Source organism: Lepidochelys kempii, chromosome 9 (genome assembly GCF_965140285.1).
Source record: "Lepidochelys kempii isolate rLepKem1 chromosome 9, rLepKem1.hap1, whole genome shotgun sequence".
NCBI lineage: Eukaryota > Metazoa > Chordata > Testudines > Cheloniidae > Lepidochelys > Lepidochelys kempii.
In genome coordinates, this window is record NC_136388.1 from 29,670,699 (window position 1) to 29,684,531 (window position 13,833).

Below are 13,833 nucleotides of genomic sequence, written 5' to 3' on the forward strand. Positions count from 1 at the left end.
TACTTATCGTTTGCATAAGAAAGTCGCAGTTTTACTTAATAAATGTGCATACGTATCTATGTCTGGGAGTCTGTAATAGTTGTGTGTATGTGTGTGTGTGTTAGGATTTTATTCACCTGGAGGGCTCTCTATAAATACACATTTTCTAGAATGCCATTCAGAATTAAACAGATATTATTTTCGGGAAGACAGCTATTCATTTGGATTTATTTAACTACCTTACGAAGTTTTCTAAACTTCTCGCGATCTGAGCTAACTGATGTTTCCTGAGAACCTGAAAATGGACCTCTCTGTTCACTCCAATTAATTTTTGTTAAATATAATCGGCTTTTGGAAAACATAGTCCATTAGCAAAGGAACGTGAATTCCCAGCATCGTTGCGTCTCTCGTTATACTGATTCCCCAAACATTTCTGGACTAGGCTGTACAATAGGTAACGAAGTTTACACTGAATTTCTTACCAACAGATCATTAAATAAGGTACAGCTGCAGAATGAAGAAAAACAATGATTAGACTCAGCATCGGCTGTAAAGGAAGAAAACGTGTTTGTAGCAGCATCCAGATATACTTAACATTAATCACAGCGAACGTGCATGCTTATTATTCCGAATGGCAACTTGTTTCCAGGATTTCACCTGGGGGCTGGGCTAGGTGTGCTCCAAAGGGACAGGACGTTCTGATTACACCGGAGATGAGTTTTCACATTTTGTTCCTTCCCGCCAGACACTTTTATTCACTCTGAGTTCCAAACTTTTTCTAGTAAAACACCCTCACGAATAATCATTGCACAGTGATTCCTCTTTCAGATCATCATAATCACTTTCATTATTATTTAGAACAACTATTAAGGAGCAAGTCCCCCATAGTCCGGGTATTAGCCATTAGGAACGCGTAAAGTGAGTTCCTTCTTCCTCACATATTGATTGTGTGACAGTGAGCAACTGACACCCACCCCTTCCCATTAACTTATCCCAATCTTTCAAACGCGACCCCCGATATTTCTTACTCTTTTTCGTTTCATGGTTTTCAAAGTTAAGTGAATGTAAGATTAAAACTATTACTAGAAGAGGAGAAGATCCGATTTCATGGAAACAGTCAAACTATCCAGCTTCACTTTTCTTTTTCAATAATATCTACCTGACTGATACGGATCACTTTAATGAATAACTAATAAAACTGAAAGGCTTTATTTTTTTAAAGGAAAACATTGTGTGCATCACACACACACACATACCAACAGACATCTCAGATAAAAGATAACAAACCAACAAAACATGGATTGAACGAAAATGCAAAGACGTGTTGCAAATTTTGTCGGGGTGGGGCAAGCATCCTTTAGGTGGCATTAATTGGTAGATGGAGATATTGACAAGAAATCAAATCACATGATTTTCTTTATGGAACACAAACCCTCTGTGTTATCATTTAAAATGACTGCACTGTCCTTTATGCTGCCAAACAGGATCTGCAGGAATTGGTTTAGAGGTGGTGAAAACACTGTATTCGTCTAGACACAGGTGACTATAACTTGAATGTAGTTAAGAAATGGAACATTTGTTGTAACATGTCCTACTAGACAGGCTGGGGTTATTATAGTTGCATGTTAGACACCGTTTTACTTGTGTCGTTTGTGAACTATTTATTCAGCTAAACACTACAGCGTGGCACTTAGTGTGATTGGCAGAGTATTCTCAACAGAAACCTCAGGGGCGTTAGGTGCCTCGCCACAGGCTTAGCTAAATCTGACCTATCGATGCCGAGTCCTTGACCTTGGGTGAGAAGTGTTTCATATCTTCACCTAGCTCTGAGCTGTCCTTCCCGGTGGCTAAACGTGTCAGATTGCGCCAAATTACCAGCAACAATTGAGTGGAGATTCGCAGACTCACTCAGTGTAGAATCACTGGAAGAAGAGGGCAGAGGTGAAGGTCATTAGCCTTCCCTACCACGTTACCCTGCTGCAGGTTTCCTTAGTTTCCCCTTATTATGAACCACTATTAATTGTTTTCAGTAACATGAATACATTTATTACAGACATGAGGTAAAGAAATCACAAAGAAAGACAGAATTGTGAACAACTTTGTTTTATTCTTGCATTGTTAGTTGTGTAGTCAATTACTCTCCTATCTCTGCAAAAAACAACGCCTGGATGCAGGCATTTCCAGGAGACGAAGGGCATCAAAAGCTTCATTCTGTTATCAAAGCAGGTGACACAATTTTAAATACAAGGGGACAAAACTCCGCCATCACTTACAGTCAGTACAACTTTCTTGAAGTTAATCATGAACTTGCGGTTCCACTGAAATCAATGGGGTTCCACTGTAAAGGAGGGCAGGATTTGATTTTTACATTTTGATTCTGAAGGAGTGTTTATTTAAAAAAAATAAATCAAGGAGTGATAACAGATTCTCTGAGCCATTTTTCTTGTGTATCTAGAGAATTATAGAAGGATAAGAAGTTGTTACAAGGAAGTTCTCAGATTCCCCTTAGTGCAGCTCTCTCAACTTTTCATCTTTATTAATGATCAAGAAAGCTCTTTCTATCGAAGTGAAGGTGAATGGATGGTAAATTAAAAGCAACACCTTGCAACAAACAAACAAACACACAAAACCCAAGAGACTTTTTACAAAGTCATAGATTCTCCGGGTCTGGTAGGAAATAAGTTGATATTGCTAGCTTAAACTCCCTCCCCCCAAAGAAGCAAAACACCTCAACTGGGGAAAAATAAAGATAGATCGGGATTAATGCAGCTAAGAAGCTCAACTGGCATAATTCTACATCTTGGTTTTGAAAACGGGGAGCGTCAATCTACCTTTGGCCATCTGGCTGTTTTAAGCTTTGCCCCCATGCTGTATGATTTTAGCTTAAAATCTCTTCCGTTGCAGCTCCGCTTTTATTGAATTCATCAAAAGCAAACTTTCCCTGAGTTTTTTTTAAGACGGGCTAAAATAATAAGTCGACCACTGTGACATTCTCTGGGCTTAGGCCATTTTTCATAACGCAGCTGATACGCTTTTGTGCGGCTAAGGCGACTAAACAGATGAATAACGAGAACAGTCTCTCGAAAACGAAAGCTTCCAGCTTTTCTCATCTTTAAAAAGTTAACTGAAATGAGAGGTGCATATAAAAACACCACACCAAGGATCAGGGGAACACTTTTATACCTCTGAATGCTTTTTACACACACACACACACGCACACACGCTCACACACAAAACTTTAAAGCTTGTGAAACTGCCCAGGTGGTGTTTAAAGGGCCGTAGTCAGTGAGTTGTAAAGAAATAGGAGACACTTGAGGCAGATTATACTTTTTAAAAGATATGAAAATCTCTCGCCCTTTGTTTTTTCTTTTCTTTTTTCTTGTTACTGTATCCACCGTGTTGACTGTAGCGTCTTGAAGGAGCAAATTTTTACAGTACTCAGGAAGAATCGCACCAAATGTAATGCTTTGGCAGGCTGAGGTAAGTTTACTTTTTAAACGTGTTTTATGGTTGTGTGCCTGGGCGCTAGTTGAAAGTCTACACTGCAAACAAATTATATCTAAGGAGTTTTAATTTAGTTTCACACAGAACAAACTAATTCCATGCTTAAAATTATGTTTCTAACCGAATTGTTGTTGCTCTTGTGTTTGGGAATTGTATTTAAAAAAATCAAGATTATTTACACTCGAAATTAATGCATCAGTGACTCCCTAGAAGATGGGATTGTAATGTCGTGTGATATATACTGTATATCACAAAGCAACAAATAATGACTACCACTAGCCTTCGGGAGGGTTAATAATCATTTTAGCTGGAGTAATTTTTGCAGACTCACTGCCAAGATGATGATGATGATTATTGCACGTGCAAACACCATACCTGACGCTGCTTAAGATCACAACTGTGAAACTCGGGTTTATTATGAAAACTACTGTACGTGTTGCCTATATGGAAGCACAGCCATTGGTTCAAACAAATGACTATTGATTCAAAGTGCGAGCCCTCGAGGCTGAACTGAGGAGACAGGAATGGTTTAAGAGAGAGAGGGAGAGGGAGGGAGACTTGTGTGTTGTTAGGTTGACAACCATCACCAATACTTGGATACATCTGCATTTCCTTGCATGGGGGTCTGATTTTCCATATCAAAATCACGAGGGTCGCTGGAAAATGATGTAGGCAGATTAGCCTCAAATAACCATGTCAGTATTCCACATTTAAAATATCGATTTATAGTCTTGAAAGAACGTGGAGAGTAATGGGTACAAAAAGCAAGACACTCAGTCTCTCTCGCTCACGCTCACGCTCACACACACACACACACGTGCAATACAGAGTCAAATTGCACATTCCTGTTACTATTCTGGGGCTGCATAATTTCATTCGGACGAAGTAATATTAGTGCCCCACGCATTTAACACCCGGTAGTGGCCGGTTTAGAAGCAAAGGAAAAGAAAAGAAATATACCATTATGTTGCAAGGTCCTTTCTAGTAAAGAGTAAAGTGTAGCGTACACGTGACAATCTAAACTCCTCAACACAGGACTCCACTCCTGGAGGAACTTTTTGTTGCAAACTGTAGTTCGGTCGAACGTCGTGGAATTTATCACAGGCGACCTCACGGATAATAATGCCCTTCTCAATGGTTTGGTCTGCGGTACGAGCATAAAATGCAACTTTTGCCCCATTGGTTAGCTAGGTGAATTAGCACACACTGCAACTGAACAGTACTTGACCTTTGCCTTTATGTTTGCTCAAATGTTTGCCTAAAACACAATCAGCCTTGACAAGAGAGCATGCTACCGTGTGACACTGCCTATTCAATAGATAGATGTTCCCTGCCACACACAACCCAGTTCAGCATTTTAAATAGCTTAGGTATTTGTAAAAGCCGTATAAATTAATGTCTGATGATTGCTAGTTGCTGGTTAAAGAGACGACCGTTTAACATGTAGAATACAGACGGTTTTTTTTTTTTTTTTTTTTTTTTAAATCTACGAAAAGGTCAGAAAACAAATCTTGTGGTCAAGGCAATCAACAGACTCTTACTCTATCGTGTAGAGAATGTGACTGTTTTAACTGCAACATTAGTTTACTTTTAGTACAGAAATATTCAAAGGACTGAGGTAAAATACGCTCCAAATATTGATGATTGTAAGCATAAATAAACTGCAAATACATTATGTGAGAATGCAATCGTGCACATGAGAAATACATCGGCAACACAGATCATACGCTGTGTGCTATGTATTTGAAAATTATTTCGACCTATGTACTTCTGTTAATTCTGCATGCTTTGAACCTTTTTTACCTAAAAGGGAAGAAACAACATAAAAGCTAAAAATGTTGCCGTTAGAACCGGCATTTTCTATTTGAATTTTATCATTGGAGGCCAAAGTTCAAGGCATCGACCTTAAGTTTGAAAAAGATGACACTTCTTGTGGATCTGGGCTCGAGTTGAAGGAGTGCGTGTTACACTCTTTAAAATTAGAATACTGTCGAGGTGATGTCCAGACCCTTAGGACTCCCCACCAGATGTAAATACGATTAGGTCGGAGGCGGGGGGTGGGAATTGGGGCGGGGGGGGACTAGCCGCAGAAAATACTCATTGTTGATATTTATCAGACAGAGCGTCATTCATTAATAAAGTGCCACCTGAGGTGTACGCTTTTGTCTGAAAGACTGCCTTATTATTTGGAGGAGTGTGATAAAGCTGTCCTCTGGACTAGAGTATTGTCGCAGCTGCATTTTACAAAGTGCGTTAATGTCTGAATTCTTGCTTGTACTTCCAGTCTATAACATACAGTGCTGGCCAATATGAACAGCACAAAACATATTGCAAACAGTTGCTGTACATTGACTTGCCACTTACCAGCTGCATTTACAAACATTTTGATAGATTTTCAAGAATGTTCAACTTTTTGAACATGCTGCATAGTGAATATGGTTTGTTTTACTGCTACATGTTAGTTAGGAACATTTTTAAAAGTTCAGCTTATTAAAAATACTGTAAGCCCCATTTTTGATCTGTCATTAATTTAGCAGTTGAAACAAAATGAGATGCAGAAGCGGGCATTATAACTTTGAAACAAGCCATACTTGCAAAAGTATGGTTACAAAACACAGGAACGAAGTTTTCAGCTGCTACTGGTTGTCAGTATTATAATTCGTATGTAACTATTTTTTATCAACAAGTATGTATGATCTCCTTTACTGAAATGTAGTAATGCTATTTGAAAAAAATAATTCATCGGGGTGCAGGAGCAGTCATTTGTAAGCAAAAAAATAAAAAAAAATAAAAATCTATTTAGATAGATTGCATCACCTCAGTTCTATTCACACAGATGTCTCTAGAGTGCATACTCCAATCCCGAAAGATATTTTTGCCCTTGAGGCGTACCTACATTCAATACTGAAGGCTATAACTATTAAGGACTCTCTTTATCTTGAAGATAAGGACTAATACTAAGTTTCTGTCGAATGTTCTGCTTGCTAATACTCCAACTTCATCTGGAGGAAGCAACCTTCCCTGTAGGCTGAAATGGTACTTAGGTTATTTGCTTTTATGTGGCTGTTTTTGATGTGGACACATGTTCACTTAGGCTTATAGGTCAGTAGTGACCTAGAATAACATAACATGTATCCCTAAAGGAGGAAAGAGTGAATTTTAAAGCCAGTTGATATTTAAAGCAATGTTGTAGTGGAAACCGTTCATCCTCTGAATTCAAGTAGACCAAAATAAACAAAATAATAACAATAACAATAATTAATAATAAAAATAGAACAGTTATTAGGAAAAATGTCTTGGTTAAGAAACAAATCAGCCAGGAAATGAGTTAAAACATATATAATTACATGATGGGCAACTACCCAGAATTGTTTCGGATTAGCTCTTTTGTAGAATTGTATCTGAAAGAAAAACTATTCATTAGAGTTTCAGAGTAACAGCCGTGTTAGTCTGTATTCGCAAAAAGAAAAGGAGTATTTGTGGCACCTTAGAGACTAACCAATTTATTTGAGCATAAGCTTTCGTGAGCTACAGCTCACTTCTGAGCTGTAGCTCACGGGAAAGCTTATGCTCAAATAAATTGGTTAGTCTCTAAGGTACCACAAGTACTCCTTTTCTTTAATCATTAGAGTGAACCTTTTATTGGAAGGCAAGTCATTTACGAGCAACACAGTTATGCAAAGTGTTATCTAAGATTTTTATTTTATATTAGAATCAGTCTGAACAGGGATTTGCTGGTTAAAGCACAGACTGATGGTTCTGTAAACTTAGGGGCAAATTATTATTTTAAAATAACTGCATTTGATACCCAAGAATCAACTAAAGGTTTATTTCAGCAATAGATGTTTATATTCTTTTGGGCCTAGAAAATAACTACAACTTTTTTACACGGTAAGAAAACGAATTCTGAAGATAAGACTAGTATGAAATAAACACCTGGCCTATCCCATAAATAATAGACGGTTTTGTCTAGCGATAGCTGGAGATTCGTTTATATTATGCCATATATTTATGGGACAGGACATATATTTATTTCATAGTAGTCTTATCATCTTCGGAATTAATTTTTTTTATCTTGAACCATTCATTTCACCTGATAAAACTGAGTTACATCTTGCATACTTCTCACAAACACTGCTTTATTAGGTAATAAAGATAGACAATCCACCATTTTTGGCTAGAAAATTAAATATCAAAGATAATTTTCTAGCCATTTTGATAAAGGTAAGGTTTATTTCCTGGCCAGCAACACTAAACAATTTGTCAGTTCTTCCAAACAGTGCATTCTACCTAACAAACAAGTGTTTTTGAGAAGTGTGCCTAGTGTTATCCAGTTTTAGCGGATGAAATAAATGTTCAAAATGTTTTTGTTTTTAGCTATTCATCTCTTAAAGAATGAATTTGCTGTCCACAGGTCACATTAGTATCAGAAAAGACCAAAGTTAAGATGTGCAGGTAACTCTAATTAGAATAAGACACTAATTATAATTAGTTGTTATTGTACAGGAAGTTTTCATTAGAACGGTTCCTTTTTGGTTCTTTGATCACACAGTTGAACTAGGATTTTCCACGCCTATTACTTATACAGTCAAGCCTATAATTACCTGCTGATTTCTTTTTGGTAGTTAAAGAGAGTTTGTAATGTTTGGGAAATATTGTCCAGTCGCTATGTCCCAGAAGTTGTCTTGGAAGCTTGAGTATACTTTGTCCAGTCTGTAAGTAATAAATGAAGTTTGCAAACTAGATACATAGGGATCCCCCATCCTCTGTCTAGACAAGAAAAACTGAGATGTGGAGGTGTTTAGGTTTCCTTCTCAACACCCTTTACACTACATCTGGTGAAATAAACTGAATGCCAAAATGGATGGATAAATGAAGCATGGATGAGAACAAAGCAAGTGTTCTAAAAATAATGCAAAGAGAAATCTGTGGTATATTTTACTATAACCTGTCAGTGAATCCACCAATTACAATGGCTCTTCTTTCTTCCAGTTTGTTGAGTCTGTGTGCGTATGAAACACACACAATGGGACACAATAGCTCTGACTCATCACCCCGCAATATTTTCTTTAGCAATACCATGTGATGAAAACGTTTCAGGGTCGTCAGGAAATGTTTTGGTGATCTTGAAATATTCCCTATTTGATGCAATTTGCCTATATTTTAGTGGTATGATGGGACACAGTATTAAGTAATGATGTCACCTGGATGAGTGAAAAACATGGTGTCTTTATTATGGCCACTCGTCATCTGTAGTCATGTCGTCTACCTATACAACCTGTATCGTGACCATTGGCGAGAAGATGAAATGTCTTTTGATGACAAGTTATCTAAAGCTATATTTATAGCCAGATGGATTTCCTCTGGTCAGCCTCATTAGACAGATAAAATATGCACCAAGAACATTTCAGCTCACTGTTTTCAGTTCATGCTGGTGCCGTGGCAGGCTGCTGATTGTGTCCTGGTGCAGCATTCATTCCCCCCACCCGCTCTGGGCCCCGGGGAACGGCAAGGCGGGTCAGGCCGGGCTACTCGCCCTGCCATGTTTGTTCACAAGGTGCAGAGCTGAAGTTCTAATTACGTCCCTGGCCTCTCACGTGCCTTGTATTGGTTCTTCCTCTGTTGCTAGGACTGTTTTAGTGGGAATCCCTGTACCATCGCAAATGCCAGGAGATTAGCACCATTGTTTCTGATTGCTGCGGGGGAGGGAGTGGGGGAGGAGGAGGAGGAGAGAGGCGTATTTTACCTTCAGCTGGGGATAACTGGGGGTGAGGAGTGGGCGCAGCCCTCCCCCCAAGTTCTCAAGGAGCTGCTGCTTCTCTAGGCACCTCGGGGCCTTTCTAGGCACGGACCGCTGCGGCTCTGCAAACGCTGGCATTAAAACTACGTATAGGGACCGAGTGTCTGTAAGGGGAGCCTTGAAAGGCCCCGAGCCCCAGACCCCCCAGCCCCACGCTCAGACCTGTGCGGGCGTTTGACACTTGAAACCTCCCACAATGGCGAACCCTCCCCCCACCCCGGCCCAACAATTACTTTTGGAAATCCAGCAGCCCAGGGCGGGGAAGCCCAGCCGCCCGAGGGGAAAGGGAGGAGGAGGGGGCTTTACCCTGTGCACTGGTCCTGCTTCCCTGCCCTCATCCCACTGGGGAGCGCTTGCAGGGGGGACCAGGGTTCCTGGGGCTGGGCTGGGGGACAGGAGAGAAGTCTGTGCAGTAGCCAGTGCCCTGGAAATCTGCTGGCTCCCCCGCCCTCGGGGCATGTTGCCAGGGTTACCGCAGGGCTCCCTCTGCTGCCCGCCAAGCCCAGGCCACCGGGAAGATGATGATCGGAGGGGCACTGTCCTCCGGGCCAGCGAGGCACACACAGCCCCGAGGCTTCGCTCCCAAACACAAGGCCGTTCAGAAAAGATCTGATCCTGCTCCCCTTGGTGCCAGTGGCAAAACTCCCATTGGCTTCGGGGTGAGGAGCGGAGGGGGCAGGCAGAATCGGGTCCAAAGCAGCCCAGCACCTAAAGCTCAACACCGCAGAGCGTGGGATCCCGGGAAGGGGAGGCACCACGGGAGGATTTTGCTGGGTCACGTGTAGAAGGGAGACTGAGATTGATGCACAAGGATACTCAAAAGAGATCCATTCAGAGAGAGTCAGGCCTCCCCCGGGTACTTGTGTGCCCAGAACCGCAAAGGTTCGGGCCCTCTCTCGTGTTTTGATCGTTTAAACAGGTTATTATGATCTTAAGTATAAAGCCATTTCAGGTTGCAATTGCTCACCTGCTCATAGCTGCAGAGTGCAGACCCTCGCTTTGTCTGGCCAAAGCCGAGGCTGGCTTCCTCTAATGTTGGTCAAACCGCCTGGGCCTTTGGCTTGAGAATATGCTGTGAAAAAGGTCTGACTATCGCCCTGATGTCGCAGGTATTGTGAAATACTCGTTTGGCGTTTCACTTACACAAAGAGGGGAGTTTTCAGGCGGTCTTCATGTGGGTCAGGAGCTGGGGCTGTGAGCGTCCTGAGCCGGCTGCAGCGACTCCCGCAAACAGCACAAACCATGCGCAGGAGGCCCCTGCAGCAGCTACACAGAGGAAGAATGTATTTAACTCCGTTCACAAACGAATGGCATTTACCCGGAATAAGCAGAGCAAACCTGGCTCATTGATCCAACACACCTATTAACATTCTGCTTGGGCTTTAACAAGACATTTTAAAATACTTTATTTTACTGCACAGCAACATAAAGACAGCATAGACATAAAAGTACTTAGTAATATATATAAAAAGAAAAGGAGGACTAGTGGCACCTTAGAGACTAACAGATTTATTTGAGCATGAGCTTTCCTGAGCTATATCCAATGAAGTGAGCTGTAGCTCACAAAAGCTTATGCTCCAATACATTTGATAGTCTCTAAGGTGCCACAAGTCCTCCTTTTCTTTTTGCGGATACAGACTAACACGGTTGCTACTCTGAAACCAGTAATATATATACATTTCTTGTACATCACCTCTGCAGAGGTGTCCCCGGTATATTATTTCTTTTCCCACAGGAATGTATTCATAAGCACAGAAAGTTAGAAACCAGTTTTCATAGGACAAAAGTAATGAAAGATCAAATTAGGATCCGTTTCCACATGGCTAAGGGTCCAAAGTCATTTTAATCAATGGATAAAGAGTTTGCCAGTCGTCTTTGATGTTTATGACATTTTAATGAAAAGGAAATAATACATTTCAATGCTAGCAATACATAAGGTTAAATAGGGTTTAAATTGGCTGACATTAGTAATTACAATATAAGAAATTAGTAATTACAATAACAAGGATCTTGTTAATTTTCAAGAGGATCTTATTCTTCAGTGTATAAAGCAAAGGGAAAGGGCCTAAATGGTTTCATGTTTCTGGAGAAAACCAAGAGTGATCCAGAGCTCCCAGTTCCCCAGCTGGGTTTGCTTCACCTCTGTCCCTCATTTGGCATGGCCTCTTGTCCCTTCAGAAGAACAGAGATGTAAAATATTTATGTGCACATTTTTTATTGACACTCCAACTTTTTTTGTTTTATTGATCACACTTCAAAGACCCCAAAAGCCAATAAATCTATATTTTAAGAGCTCATATAGCTCATAACATCATGCTTTCAAAGCTAAACTAGATTCCTGGAACTTCTGTTTATGGTTATTCATGTGAAGATTACACAGATTTATCATTAGAAAAGCTCATAAATCTGCCTCACACATTACAAATACCCAGAAAATATGTCTCTCACATGAATGCCATTATTTCTACCGATATATACATTTAGTTCAGTTCAGCTATATTATTATGATTAATAATAACTTATAAGCCCGTCTCCCCCCTTCCTGTCTCTTGGAGCTGGATGGTGTCCACTTCAACGCCATCTAGCGGCCGACTCGGCCTTGCACGTCTGCTGGCCTCACCGGCCACGTGAGTTTGGCAATGAAGGGAGTGATGGGACAATAAAGAGGATAAACGCTGGGCAACGCTGCCCTTCATTCGTGGCTGCCTTGGGGAGGAGGAGGAGGAGGAGGAGGAGGAGAAAGGGAGGGGGGCGTTTGGCACACGCCACGCCTGGGGTCGGTGGGGCTTGGGAGAGCCCACGCTAGGATAACTACCCTACCTCTTTACCCCAATACACGAACACAGAGACCAACATTATAACAGTCTCTCTTGTGCATCAACACACACACACACTCACAAATAGACCAACACTATAACAGCCTCTCTTGTGCATCAACACAAAAGCCCCCTTTCTCCCCAGACTTTGTTCTTTTGATTTTTTAATAGATCAAAGGCAGGAGGGAGAAAAAAAATTGGCAGGCGAAAACAGCCATTGTCCTAGTGACAGGATGAGGGTCCCGACAGGAGAATGCTCGCTCCATCGGAAGTGGCGGCGTGGCAAAGGGAGAAACCTCACTTTTCAAGCCCCTTGCAAGGCATTGTCTTTGGGCCTGGCGCTACTGCCATACAGTAGGGTCCCCATGGCAACGCAACCTGCTGCTGCTAGCTGCTAGCTGCTGCCCCTCTTCCAAAGTTGAAGGCGCTGAAAGGCAGCTGAAGTGACTGGGTTTAAAGAGCAACAGAATAAACAATATTTTGATTCATTGGGAGAAGAGAGAGAGGCTACAGCCCCCCCCTTCCGCCCCCCAGCCCCAGCCCCATGAATGCTGGCATTGTCCATGCTTTTCTGAATCTGATTTACCATATCATAACCCCTAGGAAGAAGAAAACATCAATATCCCGAAGGAATGGAGATGTTTCTATGGAAAACCTAGGAATTTTAGTCCATAACAGATCTGGTGTAAAAATCAAAGAGATCAAAGGCAGCGCTCCCAGAAGTATAGATGCGTCTCTGAATTAAAGATGGACGATGCAGACTACAAAGTACTTTTTTTTCCACCCTTCTTTATTCAGGGCCTCTGTTTCCATTTCAAGGGAGGCGCTGTCCTAACATCATATCTAAGCGAGGCAATCAACGTGAACAATGCCTGCAAAGGGTGATAAAAGCCAGAGAAAACAATCATAACAACAATCCAGGGCTGCTTTCCCCCCACAAACCTGACTTCAATAATTAATGAAGAATAATAGTAATAATCCTATTAATATGAATAATTAATATTAATTGATAAAATGCATGCTAAGCGCAGTAAATTTTCCATGGGTTGCCTTCTATTCCCAACCACAAGCTGGCACTGCCTTGCAGCCCCTAGAATCTAATCCACGGGCTGTCAGTGTCCGGCTGCCCCACTGGTCCAAACCACGGGCTGGCATTGCCTGGCTCCCCTTCTGATCCAAACCAAGGGCTGACAGTGCCTGGCTCCCCTTCTGATCCAAACCAGGGGCTGGCAGTGCCTGGCTCCCCTTCTGATCCAAACCAGGGGCTGGCAGTGCCTGGCTCCCCTTCTGATCCAAACCACGGGCTGGCATTGCCTGGCTGACCCTCAGTAAGGGTAAGGAATGTTTGGAACCATAGCTAACACCAAGGAAGGCCAGGGGACATCCAGCCCTTCTCTGCCTTTCCAAGGCTGGACCATGCTAGGACTACGCAATACATTTTTTATTGTGCCTGCAAGGGAGGGACTGCAGCCGGGGGAGGCAGGGAGGAGGTAGGCTGCGGCTTTCCTACTCGGCCAGTCCCTAGGCAGACGCTGGTGGCTAACGCCCTGGTGGATTGGGAGTTGCACTCCGCTGCTTTCAGACGGTCCTTTGGAGGAACCTTAGGTCTGGCATGAGCCTTCTTGGATCTATCTGACCATTTCCGGGGGAGGGGGAAAGAGAAGGAACTCGGATCCCCTTCTTTGGACTTTTTGGACCATCGACTCTCCATTTCATTGGAGATTGGCAACTATG

At 41.9% G+C, this 13,833-nt stretch overlaps 1 long non-coding RNA gene across 6 annotated transcripts in view; it reads left to right on the forward strand.

Moving 5' to 3' along the window:
* The first annotated feature begins 2,730 nt into the window (after positions 1-2,730).
* Positions 2,731-13,833, forward strand: part of LOC140917282 (uncharacterized) — a 219,376-nt gene continuing 208,273 nt past the window's right edge. For all 6 annotated transcript variants that reach the window (XR_012160779.1, XR_012160777.1, XR_012160775.2 and 3 more), the window contains exon 1: positions 2,731-3,459. This is a non-coding gene — a long non-coding RNA (uncharacterized LOC140917282). The remainder of the gene's footprint in view (positions 3,460-13,833) is intronic.